The sequence below is a fragment of the Pseudophryne corroboree genome, chromosome 8, assembly GCF_028390025.1.
Source record: "Pseudophryne corroboree isolate aPseCor3 chromosome 8, aPseCor3.hap2, whole genome shotgun sequence".
Lineage (NCBI taxonomy): Eukaryota > Metazoa > Chordata > Amphibia > Anura > Myobatrachidae > Pseudophryne > Pseudophryne corroboree.
In genome coordinates, this window is record NC_086451.1 from 101,104,590 (window position 1) to 101,117,673 (window position 13,084).

General features: G+C 42.0%; 1 non-coding gene across 1 annotated transcript; it reads right to left on the bottom strand.

Moving 5' to 3' along the window:
- Nucleotides 1-837: 837 nt before the first annotated feature.
- On the bottom strand, nt 838-1,028 carry LOC134953685 (U2 spliceosomal RNA). Its single transcript, XR_010185712.1, has one exon. It is a non-coding gene; the product is annotated as a U2 spliceosomal RNA (small nuclear RNA).
- Between the last annotated feature and the right edge of the window lie 12,056 nt (nt 1,029-13,084).

Below are 13,084 nucleotides of genomic sequence, written 5' to 3' on the forward strand. Positions count from 1 at the left end.
ACACCTTACTGATAGAGTTATTTGCTCCCGCCTGCAAAGTACGCTTTAATTTGGAAGCAGAATTTTACGATTCGCAACCAAAATGAATAGAAGGGTGTCATAGCCAGGGAAAAGATGCAATAATAAATAGATAGGGAATAGAGCTTGAGAGACCAAAACAGTCAATGGATAATTTGAAAAGGATCAGCTGCCCCAAGAATGGATAACTTGCATAATGCAACCGGTTTAAAGATCCATGCATAAGCCCGGAGAGGGCGTAGGAATATTCCTGTCAGAATGAATACTAATATAATAACGGCCTCACCGTTGTCAATCTGTGGTGACTGTTAAGGTCACATACTGTACTTTAGTAAAGACAGTTGCCTTAGGCTCTCCCATGATGGATGCGTCCACTAATTATTAGTGGAACCTTCATTAGATCAGTGTCTTCATCAGCGAAAGGATAAAAAAATACTGTCTCTAATACTGAGAACACCGAAATTGAACCGAAAACAGTATGTATTAGAGACAGACACATTTCCCTGGAAATATAAACTATTTCATCAGGTGTGTAGTCAGACTTCCATCAACATTCTCTCACGTGAAGGAAGAGGTGGAAACCAAGAAATTCAGTAGATTATTTCTTATTTCTATCCTGAAGGATCCTCACTGACAGGATTTATCTCACCATTTTCTGTAGATGAAGCCTCAAAAACGCCTCTGAAGTAAAGGAGCTATATTGTCTGTCAAAGACCAGACTCGCTGCACAGTATGAACTGATTAAGGAGCTTTGTTCAGCCATTTGGCAAATCATAAGTACATAGTGTACAAGAAATAGAAATAGTCTGTCCTTGTTTTGAAAGGTGTACCGGTCCCGGAGGTACTGCAATACCGAGTCAATGCGTGGAGTGGACGGAGCAATCTCTTCTTCCATTTTTCTGTTCTAAACATATATTTAATACATGGCCCCCACATAGGGAACGTATCAGATATTAAACTGATAAGAACAGATACTACACTTGATCCTAGCCAAAAGGTCAAGTAGTGATCTTTTTACCAAGACTAGCGGCTAAGTAGTAAACAGAGTACCAGACCCATTACATTGACATAGTGTAAGGAAAAATATACTCAAAGAATACCGGTATTTGTGGACCGGTCCTGGAACCCCCATCCCTGCAAATGCAGGGAATATATATATATACATATATAACTTCACACAGTTAGGGGCATACACTGAACTGGAGGGAGGCAGGTTCAGGGGAAATTTAAGGAAAATATTTCCTCACAGAAGGGGTAGTGAACAAGTGGAACAGCCTCCCATGAGAGGCGGCAGAGGCCAAGACTGTAGAGCAATTTAAACCTGCTTGGTATATTCATATACTTCTATGTAAACAAGCTCATGGCTTCAGTGCTGTGAGGCAGCAATGCTAACCACTACTCCATCTGTATTATTCTGGATTGAGATGTGTCTGGCCCACAGAGGCATAAACTGATCCCTGGAACCTCCCGGCTGCTCTGCAACTGGTGTCCTGGAGCATGGGGTACCTGTGTCCGTGCTACCTTTAGGAAGTCTGGAGCCACATTGTGCAATTTAATGTATATGGGAATCAAACCTGTGTTTAGTCTATCTTACTAATACACAGCATTAGCCCACAAAGCTATTGGAGCTCCTGTGTAGTAAACTACTGAACTTGTCGTTCCTTTAGGAGATTTGCTGTTTACAACCATGGAATATACAATGCCACAATCATAGCACACAATAATGTCTCATAACTCTGTGCTGTGGTCCAGCTCTACAGACTGAGCTATAACGCTCCTTTTATAACATGATGTAAACAACTGTTGTCAATTTAGAATAGCACAACACTAGTTAAGAAAAAATCCCCGCCTGTGTAATAAACAGGGTGAGGTAAAAATAACTCTATTACAGTGAGATTACCGAAATATATGTACTAAAGGATCACTAAAGAGCACTAAAGAATCCCTTAGAATAAACGAGCTCCAGAGCATATAAAAGGGCTGTGTTATACTTGCTGTTTTTGCTGCTCTCCGCCTGTACTAACAGGGTGAGACGCTGTGTTATGTGCAGCGCAGTATCCCCCGCTGACCTGACGGATGGTCTCTTGCAGAGATAGAAGATGGCGCCTATAGCTGAGTCCTGCCCCCACAGAGTGAGGACGGCGGCGGTAAGACGCTGTTGGGCGGGAGAACGGGGCGCGAACACAACATCCTCCTGCGTCCCGCCGCGGTACAGCCTCCCCACTTCCGCAACTGAGGTCCGTAAAATCATTGAAATGACTACCGCTGCTGTCTGACAAGACGCGGCTTCCATGAAATGAGCGGCGGAAGCGGGACTGAACCGCTCCGTCCGCTCTGAGCAGGGAGGGGGGTCCGCAAACACCAGCGCTGCACAATAATAAATACAATTATTATAAATACCAAATATGCAATAACAGCCCATCGCTGCCCAGGCAGGTTGTGGCTGTCTTACCAGTACAGTGCCTCCTAGGAAATCCATCCTGCATCAAGTAAGCCCCAGTGACTAAGAGTATGGTGGCTTCTTAGAGGCTCTGGGGAGTGGGAGACGCATAACTAACTAACCCCACTCCTAGTATACGTGTCTCCTGTAAACAGGGACTAAGCACACATAAGTAAAATCAAAATAAACAACAGAAACCTAACTAAAATCTACACTGAAGGAATCTGTGCCTGTACTCCTCAGGCACAAAACTAAAACTGAGGTAATCTGCTGAGCAGGAAGGAGATGGGAGGGGTTAGAGGGGGGAGGAGTTAGTTTTTTATAGGTTCTGTGCCAAACTCCCAATCCCACACACTCTAACCCATTAGTAAGTGCGCAGCGTCCCCCAGATGGATGAAAGAGAAACATTGGCCCTAGATAGCAGAGCATGAAACACGTGTAAAAGAGTAAGGTGGTTGACAGAGTTGTCCAAAATATCCAGTAAAAGGCGGCTTAATTTTAAATATAATAAAGGAAAAGGTTCTCAGCTAAACAGGGATCTTATCAATAGATAGGCAGATGCATGCAGTATGTATTTTTTATGTATCACTGTATACCAGGAGCATATTATCACGCCTCTATCTTTTTCCAGATGGTCCTTCTCCATGAAACAATGAAGGTCAACAGTCAAGCAAACGACATCGCTGACTATTGTGAAGCCACCTTGTCTCCAAACTTCTACTCATGGCAACGATCAAAGATGAACCACAGCAGTAGGCGACCCAGGACAGGTAATTAATTTTTATTAATTACTGATAATTCTGAGGCTAGACTCCAGTTCTAGACCTGTAGAGGCGTGATAATATATTCCTGGTATACACTGATACTTAAAAAATATATACGCTGTGAACTCTTTAAATTATGCAACACTGTAACTGGTTAGGGTGCAGCCTCGGCAGATGTGTGCTTGGACGGGTCGGTGGAGGTGTGTTTCTTTGACATTTAGCTATGTATTTATTGGCTAAATTATTGTATGTGAAATTTGCAATGAATTATCACTTTTAAGTAAAAGATATTTAACTTTTGACTAGACAATTAATCATTTATTTCCAATGATTCCTTTTACTGTTTATTTAAGAGACTGTTAAAAACTTTGGTGATCACCTTTCGTATGATTGAATGCATGTGATTTGGACCTGCCTTTACGGGTCTGTATGGTGGCCAGCCCCTCAAGTATTACTTCGGTTAACGCTTGAGGAAGAGGTCTGCGTGCAGTGGGCCAGCCTTCACGGGGCCAGAGTCTGGTCAGATTCCAAGCTCCAGTATTACCTCGGTTAACGCTGGAAGGAGGAATAGATAGTCCAAATCCCATGAGTTTAAATTAAAAACACATATGAAAGAGAAACATTGGCCCTAGATAGCAGAGCATGAAACACGTGTAAAAGAGTAAGGTGGTTGACAGAGTTGTCCAAAATATCCAGTAAAAGGCGGCTTAATTTTAAATATAATAAAGGAAAAGGTTCTCAGCTAAACAGGGATCTTATCAATAGATAGGCAGATGCATGCAGTATGTATTTTTTATGTATCACTGTATACCAGGAGCATATTATCACGCCTCCTATCTTTTTCCAGATGGTCCTTCTCCATGAAACAATGAAGGTCAACAGTCAAGCAAACGACATCGCTGACTATTGTGAAGCCACCTTGTCTCCAAACTTCTACTCATGGCAACGATCAAAGATGAACCACAGCAGTAGGCGACCCAGGACAGGTAATTAATTTTTATTAATTACTCATAATTCTGAGGCTAGACTCCAGTTCTAGACCTGTAGAGGCGTGATAATATATTCCTGGTATACACTGATACTTAAAAAATATATACGCTGTGAACTCTTTAAATTATGCAACACTGTAACTGGTTAGGGTGCAGCCTCGGCAGATGTGTGCTTGGACGGGTCGGTGGAGGTGTGTTTCTTTGACATTTAGCTATGTATTTATTGGCTAAATTATTGTATGTGAAATTTGCAATGAATTATCACTTTTAAGTAAAAGATATTTAACTTTTGACTAGACAATTAATCATTTATTTCCAATGATTCCTTTTACTGTTTATTTAAGAGACTGTTAAAAACTTTGGTGATCACCTTTCGTATGATTGAATGCATGTGATTTGGACCTGCCTTTACAGGTCTGTATGGTGGCCAGCCCCTCAAGTATTACTTCGGTTAACGCTTGAGGAAGAGGTCTGCGTGCAGTGGGACAGCCTTCACGGGGCCAGAGTCTGGTCAGATTCCAAGCTCCAGTATTACCTCGGTTAATGCTGGAAGGAGGAATAGATAGTCCAAATCCCATGAGTTTAAATAAAAAACACATATGAAAGAGAAACATTGGCCCTAGATAGCAGAGCATGAAACACGTGTGAAAGAGTAAGGTGGTTGACAGAGTTGTCCAAAATATCCAGTAAAAGGTGGCTTAATTTTAAATATAATAAAGGAAAAGGTTCTCAGCTAAACAGGGATGTTATCAATAGATAGGCAGATGCATGCAGTATGTATTTTTTATGTATCACTGTATACCAGGAGCATATTATCACGCCTCTATCTTTCTCCAGATGGTCCTTCTCCTTGAAACAATGAAGGTCAACAGTCAAGCAAACGACATCGCTGACTATTGTGAAGCCACCTTGTCTCCAAACTTCTACTCATGGCAACGATCAAAGATGAACCACAGCAGTAGGCGACCCAGGACAGGTAATTAATTTTTATTAATTACTGATAATTCTGAGGCTAGACTCCAGTTCTAGACCTGTAGAGGCGTGATAATATATTCCTGGTATACACTGATACTTAAAAAATATATACGCTGTGAACTCTTTAAATTATGCAACACTGTAACTGGTTAGGATGCAGCCTCGGCAGATGTGTGCTTGGACGGGTCGGTGGAGGTGTGTTTCTTTGACATTTAGCTATGTATTTATTGGCTAAATTATTGTATGTGAAATTTGCAATGAATTATCACTTTTAAGTAAAAGATATTTAACTTTTGACTAGACAATTAATCATTTATTTCCAATGATTCCTTTTACTGTTTATTTAAGAGACTGTTAAAAACTTTGGTGATCACCTTACGTATGATTGAATGCATGTGATTTGGGCCAGCCTTTACGGGTCTGTATGGTGGCCAGCCCCTCAAGTATTACTTTGGTTAACGCTTGAGGAAGAGGTCTGCGTGCAGTGGGCCAGCCTTCACGGGGCCAGAGTCTGGTCAGATTCCAAGCTCCAGTATTACCTCGGTTAACGCTGGAAGGAGGAATAGATAGTCCAAATCCCATGAGTTTAAATTAAAAACACATATGAAAGAGAAACATTGGCCCTAGATAGCAGAGCATGAAACACGTGTGAAAGAGTAAGGTGGTTGACAGAGTTGTCCAAAATATCCAGTAAAAGGTGGCTTAATTTTAAATATAATAAAGGAAAAGGTTCTCAGCTAAACAGGGATGTTATCAATAGATAGGCAGATGCATGCAGTATGTATTTTTTATGTATCACTGTATACCAGGAGCATATTATCACGCCTCTATCTTTTTTCCAGATGGTCCTTCTCCATGAAACAATGAAGGTCAACAGTCAAGCAAACGACATCGCTGACTATTGTGAAGCCACCTTGTTTCCAAACTTCTACTCATGGCAACGATCAAAGATGAACCACAGCAGTAGGCGACCCAGGACAGGTAATTAATTTTTATTAATTACTGATAATTCTGAGGCTAGACTCCAGTTCTAGACCTGTAGAGGCGTGATAATACATTCCTGGTATACACTGATACTTAAAAAATATATACGCTGTGAACTCTTTAAATTATGCAACACTGTAACTGGTTAGGGTGCAGCCTCGGCAGATGTGTGCTTGGACGGGTCGGTGGAGGTGTGTTTCTTTGACATTTAGCTATGTATTGGCTAAATTATTGTATGTACAATTTGCAATGAATTATCACTTTTAAGTAAAAGATATTTAACTTTTGACTAGACAATTAATCATTTATTTCCAATGATTCCTTTTACTGTTTATTTAAGAGACTGTTAAAAACTTTGGTGATCACCTTACGTATGATTGAATGCATGTGATTTGGGCCAGCCTTTACGGGTCTGTATGGTGGCCAGCCCCTCAAGTATTACTTCGGTTAACGCTTGAGGAAGAGGTCTGCGTGCAGTGGGCCAGCCTTCACGGGGCCAGAGTCTGGTCAGATTCCAAGCTCCAGTATTACCTCGGTTAACGCTGGAAGGAGGAATAGATAGTCCAAATCCCATGAGTTTAAATTAAAAACACATATGAAAGAGAAACATTGGCCCTAGATAGCAGAGCATGAAACACGTGTGAAAGAGTAAGGTGGTTGACAGAGTTGTCCAAAATATCCAGTAAAAGGTGGCTTAATTTTAAATATAATAAAGGAAAAGGTTCTCAGCTAAACAGGGATGTTATCAATAGATAGGCAGATGCATGCAGTATGTATTTTTTATGTATCACTGTATACCAGGAGCATATTATCACGCCTCTATCTTTTTCCAGATGGTCCTTCTCCTTGAAACAATGAAGGTCAACAGTCAAGCAAACGGCATCGCTGACTATTGTGAAGCCACCTTGTCTCCAAACTTCTACTCATGGCAACGATCAAAGATGAACCACAGCAGTAGGCGACCCAGGACAGGTAATTAATTTTTATTAATTACTGATAATTCTGAGGCTAGACTCCAGTTCTAGACCTGTAGAGGCGTGATAATATATTCCTGGTATACACTGATACTTAAAAAATATATACGCTGTGAACTCTTTAAATTATGCAACACTGTAACTGGTTAGGGTGCAGCCTCGGCAGATGTGTGCTTGGACGGGTCGGTGGAGGTGTGTTTCTTTGACATTTAGCTATGTATTTATTGGCTAAATTATTGTATGTGAAATTTGCAATGAATTATCACTTTTAAGTAAAAGATATTTAACTTTTGACTAGACAATTAATCATTTATTTCCAATGATTCCTTTTACTGTTTATTTAAGAGACTGTTAAAAACTTTGGTGATCACCTTTCGTATGATTGAATGCATGTGATTTGGACCTGCCTTTACGGGTCTGTATGGTGGCCAGCCCCTCAAGTATTACTTCGGTTAACGCTTGAGGAAGAGGTCTGCGTGCAGTGGGACAGCCTTCACGGGGCCAGAGTCTGGTCAGATTCCAAGCTCCAGTATTACCTCGGTTAACGCTGGAAGGAGGAATAGATAGTCCAAATCCCATGAGTTTAAATAAAAAACACATATGAAAGAGAAACATTGGCCCTAGATAGCAGAGCATGAAACACGTGTGAAAGAGTAAGGTGGTTGACAGAGTTGTCCAAAATATCCAGTAAAAGGTGGCTTAATTTTAAATATAATAAAGGAAAAGGTTCTCAGCTAAACAGGGATGTTATCAATAGATAGGCAGATGCATGCAGTATGTATTTTTTATGTATCACTGTATACCAGGAGCATATTATCACGCCTCTATCTTTTTCCAGATGGTCCTTCTCCATGAAACAATGAAGGTCAACAGTCAAGCAAACGACATCGCTGACTATTGTGAAGCCACCTTGTCTCCAAACTTCTACTCATGGCAACGATCAAAGATGAACCACAGCAGTAGGCGACCCAGGACAGGTAATTAATTTTTATTATTACTGATAATTCTGAGGCTAGACTCCAGTTCTAGACCTGTAGAGGCGTGATAATATATTCCTGGTATACACTGATACTTAAAAAATATATACGCTGTGAACTCTTTAAATTATGCAACACTGTAACTGGTTAGGGTGCAGCCTCGGCAGATGTGTGCTTGGACGGGTCGGTGGAGGTGTGTTTCTTTGACATTTAGCTATGTATTTATTGGCTAAATTATTGTATGTGAAATTTGCAATGAATTATCACTTTTAAGTAAAAGATATTTAACTTTTGACTAGACAATTAATCATTTATTTCCAATGATTCCTTTTACTGTTTATTTAAGAGACTGTTAAAAACTTTGGTGATCACCTTTCGTATGATTGAATGCATGTGATTTGGACCTGCCTTTACAGGTCTGTATGGTGGCCAGCCCCTCAAGTATTACTTCGGTTAACGCTTGAGGAAGAGGTCTGCGTGCAGTGGGACAGCCTTCACGGGGCCAGAGTCTGGTCAGATTCCAAGCTCCAGTATTACCTCGGTTAACGCTGGAAGGAGGAATAGATAGTCCAAATCCCATGAGTTTAAATAAAAAACACATATGAAAGAGAAACATTGGCCCTAGATAGCAGAGCATGAAACACGTGTGAAAGAGTAAGGTGGTTGACAGAGTTGTCCAAAATATCCAGTAAAAGGTGGCTTAATTTTAAATATAATAAAGGAAAAGGTTCTCAGCTAAACAGGGATGTTATCAATAGATAGGCAGATGCATGCAGTATGTATTTTTTATGTATCACTGTATACCAGGAGCATATTATCACGCCTCTATCTTTCTCCAGATGGTCCTTCTCCTTGAAACAATGAAGGTCAACAGTCAAGCAAACGACATCGCTGACTATTGTGAAGCCACCTTGTCTCCAAACTTCTACTCATGGCAACGATCAAAGATGAACCACAGCAGTAGGCGACCCAGGACAGGTAATTAATTTTTATTAATTACTGATAATTCTGAGGCTAGACTCCAGTTCTAGACCTGTAGAGGCGTGATAATATATTCCTGGTATACACTGATACTTAAAAAATATATACGCTGTGAACTCTTTAAATTATGCAACACTGTAACTGGTTAGGATGCAGCCTCGGCAGATGTGTGCTTGGACGGGTCGGTGGAGGTGTGTTTCTTTGACATTTAGCTATGTATTTATTGGCTAAATTATTGTATGTGAAATTTGCAATGAATTATCACTTTTAAGTAAAAGATATTTAACTTTTGACTAGACAATTAATCATTTATTTCCAATGATTCCTTTTACTGTTTATTTAAGAGACTGTTAAAAACTTTGGTGATCACCTTACGTATGATTGAATGCATGTGATTTGGGCCAGCCTTTACGGGTCTGTATGGTGGCCAGCCCCTCAAGTATTACTTCGGTTAACGCTTGAGGAAGAGGTCTGCGTGCAGTGGGCCAGCCTTCACGGGGCCAGAGTCTGGTCAGATTCCAAGCTCCAGTATTACCTCGGTTAACGCTGGAAGGAGGAATAGATAGTCCAAATCCCATGAGTTTAAATTAAAAACACATATGAAAGAGAAACATTGGCCCTAGATAGCAGAGCATGAAACACGTGTGAAAGAGTAAGGTGGTTGACAGAGTTGTCCAAAATATCCAGTAAAAGGTGGCTTAATTTTAAATATAATAAAGGAAAAGGTTCTCAGCTAAACAGGGATGTTATCAATAGATAGGCAGATGCATGCAGTATGTATTTTTTATGTATCACTGTATACCAGGAGCATATTATCACGCCTCTATCTTTTTCCAGATGGTCCTTCTCCTTGAAACAATGAAGGTCAACAGTCAAGCAAACGGCATCGCTGACTATTGTGAAGCCACCTTGTCTCCAAACTTCTACTCATGGCAACGATCAAAGATGAACCACAGCAGTAGGCGACCCAGGACAGGTAATTAATTTTTATTAATTACTGATAATTCTGAGGCTAGACTCCAGTTCTAGACCTGTAGAGGCGTGATAATATATTCCTGGTATACACTGATACTTAAAAAATATATACGCTGTGAACTCTTTAAATTATGCAACACTGTAACTGGTTAGGGTGCAGCCTCGGCAGATGTGTGCTTGGACGGGTCGGTGGAGGTGTGTTTCTTTGACATTTAGCTATGTATTTATTGACTAAATTATTGTATGTGAAATTTGCAATGAATTATCACTTTTAAGTAAAAGATATTTAACTTTTGACTAGACAATTAATCATTTATTTCCAATGATTCCTTTTACTGTTTATTTAAGAGACTGTTAAAATCTTTGGTGATCACCTTACGTATGATTGAATGCATGTGATTTGGACCTGCCTTTACGGGTCTGTATGGTGGCCAGCCCCTCAAGTATTACTTCGGTTAACGCTTGAGGAAGAGGTCTGCGTGCAGTGGGCCAGCCTTCACGGGGCCAGAGTCTGGTCAGATTCCAAGCTCCAGTATTACCTCGGTTAACGCTGGAAGGAGGAATAAATAGTCCAAATCCCATGAGTTTAAATTAAAAACACATATGAAAGAGAAATAGGGATTTTTGTTTACTTACCGTAAAATCTCTTTCTCTGATTCCATCTGGGGGACGCTGCGCACTTACTAATGGGTTAGAGTGTGTGGGATTGGGAGTTTGGCACAGAACCTATAAAAAACTAACTCCTCCCCCCTCTAACCCCTCCCATCTCCTTCCTGCTCAGCAGATTACCTCAGTTAACGTTTAGCAAAGCCGGAAGAGGCAGAACAGAATATATATACGGGAGGGATCGCAGCGTCCCCCAGATGGAATCAGAGAAAGAGATTTTACGGTAAGTAAACAAAAATCCCTATTTCTCTATCGTCCTAGTGGATGCTGGGGTTCCTGAAAGGACCATGGGGAATAGCGGCTCCGCAGGAGACAGGGCACAAAAGTAAAGCTTTCCGATCAGGTGGTGTGCACTGGCTCCTCCCCCTATGACCCTCCTCCAAGCTAGTTAGATTTTTGTGCCCGGCCGAGAAGGGTGCAATCTAGGTGGCTCTCCTAAAGAGCTGCTTAGAAAAGTTTAGCTTAGGTTTTTTATTTTACAGTGAGTCCTGCTGGCAACAGGATCACTGCAACGAGGGACTTAGGGGAGAAGAAGTGAACTCACCTGCGTGCAGGATGGATTGGCTTCTTGGCTACTGGACATCAGCTCCAGAGGGACGATCACAGGTACAGCCTGGATGGTCACCGGAGCCTTGCCGCCGGCCCCCTTGCAGATGCTGAAGTAAGAAGAGGTCCAGAATCGGCGGCAGAAGACTCCTCAGTCTTCTAAAGGTAGCGCACAGCACTGCAGCTGTGCGCCATTTTCCTCTCAGCACACTTCACACGGCAGTCACTGAGGGTGCAGGGCGCTGGGAGGGGGGCGCCCTGGGAGGCAAATGAATACCTATTTTGGCTAAAAATACCTCACATATAGCCTCCGGAGGCTATATGGAGATATTTAACCCCTGCCAGAATCCGTTAAGAGCGGGAGACGAGGCCGCCGAAAAAGGGGCGGGGCCTATCTCCTCAGCACACAGCGCCATTTTCCCTCACAGAAAGGCTGGAGGGAAGGCTCCCAGGCTCTCCCCTGCACTGCACTACAGAAACAGGGTTAAAACAGAGAGGGGGGGCACTAATTTGGCGATATGCTTATATATTAAGATGCTATAAGGGAAAACACTTATATAAGGTTGTCCCTATATAATTATAGCGTTTTTGGTGTGTGCTGGCAAACTCTCCCTCTGTCTCTCCAAAGGGCTAGTGGGTCCTGTCCTCTATCAGAGCATTCCCTGTGTGTGTGCTGTGTGTCGGTACGTGTGTGTCGACATGTAGGAGGACGATGTTGGTGAGGAGGCGGAGCAATTGCCTGTAATGGTGATGTCACTCTCTAGGGAGTCGACACCGGAATGGATGGCTTATTTAGGGAATTACGTGATAATGTCAACACGCTGCAAGGTCGGTTGACGACATGAGACGGCCGACAAACAATTAGTACCAGTCCAGACGTCTCAAAAACACCGTCAGGGGTTTTAAAACGCCCGTTTACTTTAGTCGGTCGACACAGACACAGACAGGGACACTGAATCCAGTGTCGACGGTGAATAAACAAACGTATTCCTTATTAGGGCCACACGTTAAAGGCAATGAAGGAGGTGTTACATATTTCTGATACTACAAGTACCACAAAAGAGGGTATTATGTGGGATGTGAAAAAACTACCATAGTTTTTCCTGAATCAGATAAATGAAATAAAGTGTGTGATGATGCGTGGGTTCCCCCCGATAGAAAATTATGGGCGGTATACCCTTTCCCGCCAGAAGTTAGGGCGCGTTGGGAAACACCCCTTAGGGTGGATAAGGCGCTCACACGCTTATCAAAACAAGTGGCGGTACCGTCTATAGATAGGGCCGTCCTCAAGGAGCCAGCTGACAGGAGGCTGGAAAATATCATAAAAAGTATATACACACATACTGGTGTTATACTGCGACCAGCGATCGCCTCAGCCTGGATGTGCAGAGCTGGGGTGGCTTGGTCGGATTCCCTGACTAAAAATATTGATACCCTTGACAGGGACAGTATTTTATTGACTATAGAGCATTTAAAGGATGCATTTCTATATATGCGAGATGCACAGAGGGATATTTGCACTCTGGCATCAAGAGTAAATGCGATGTCCATAACTGCCTGAAGATGTTATGGACACGACAGTGGTCAGGTGATGCAGATTCCAAACGGCACAAAGGTGTATTGCCGTATAAAGGAAGAGGAGTTATTTGGGGTCGGTCCATCGGACCTGGTGGCCACGGCAACTGCTGGAAAATCCACCGGTTTTACCCTAAGTCACATCTCTGCAGAAAAAGACACCGTCTTTTCAGCCTCAGTCCTTTCGTCCCTATAATATCATATCTGCCCAGGGATAGAG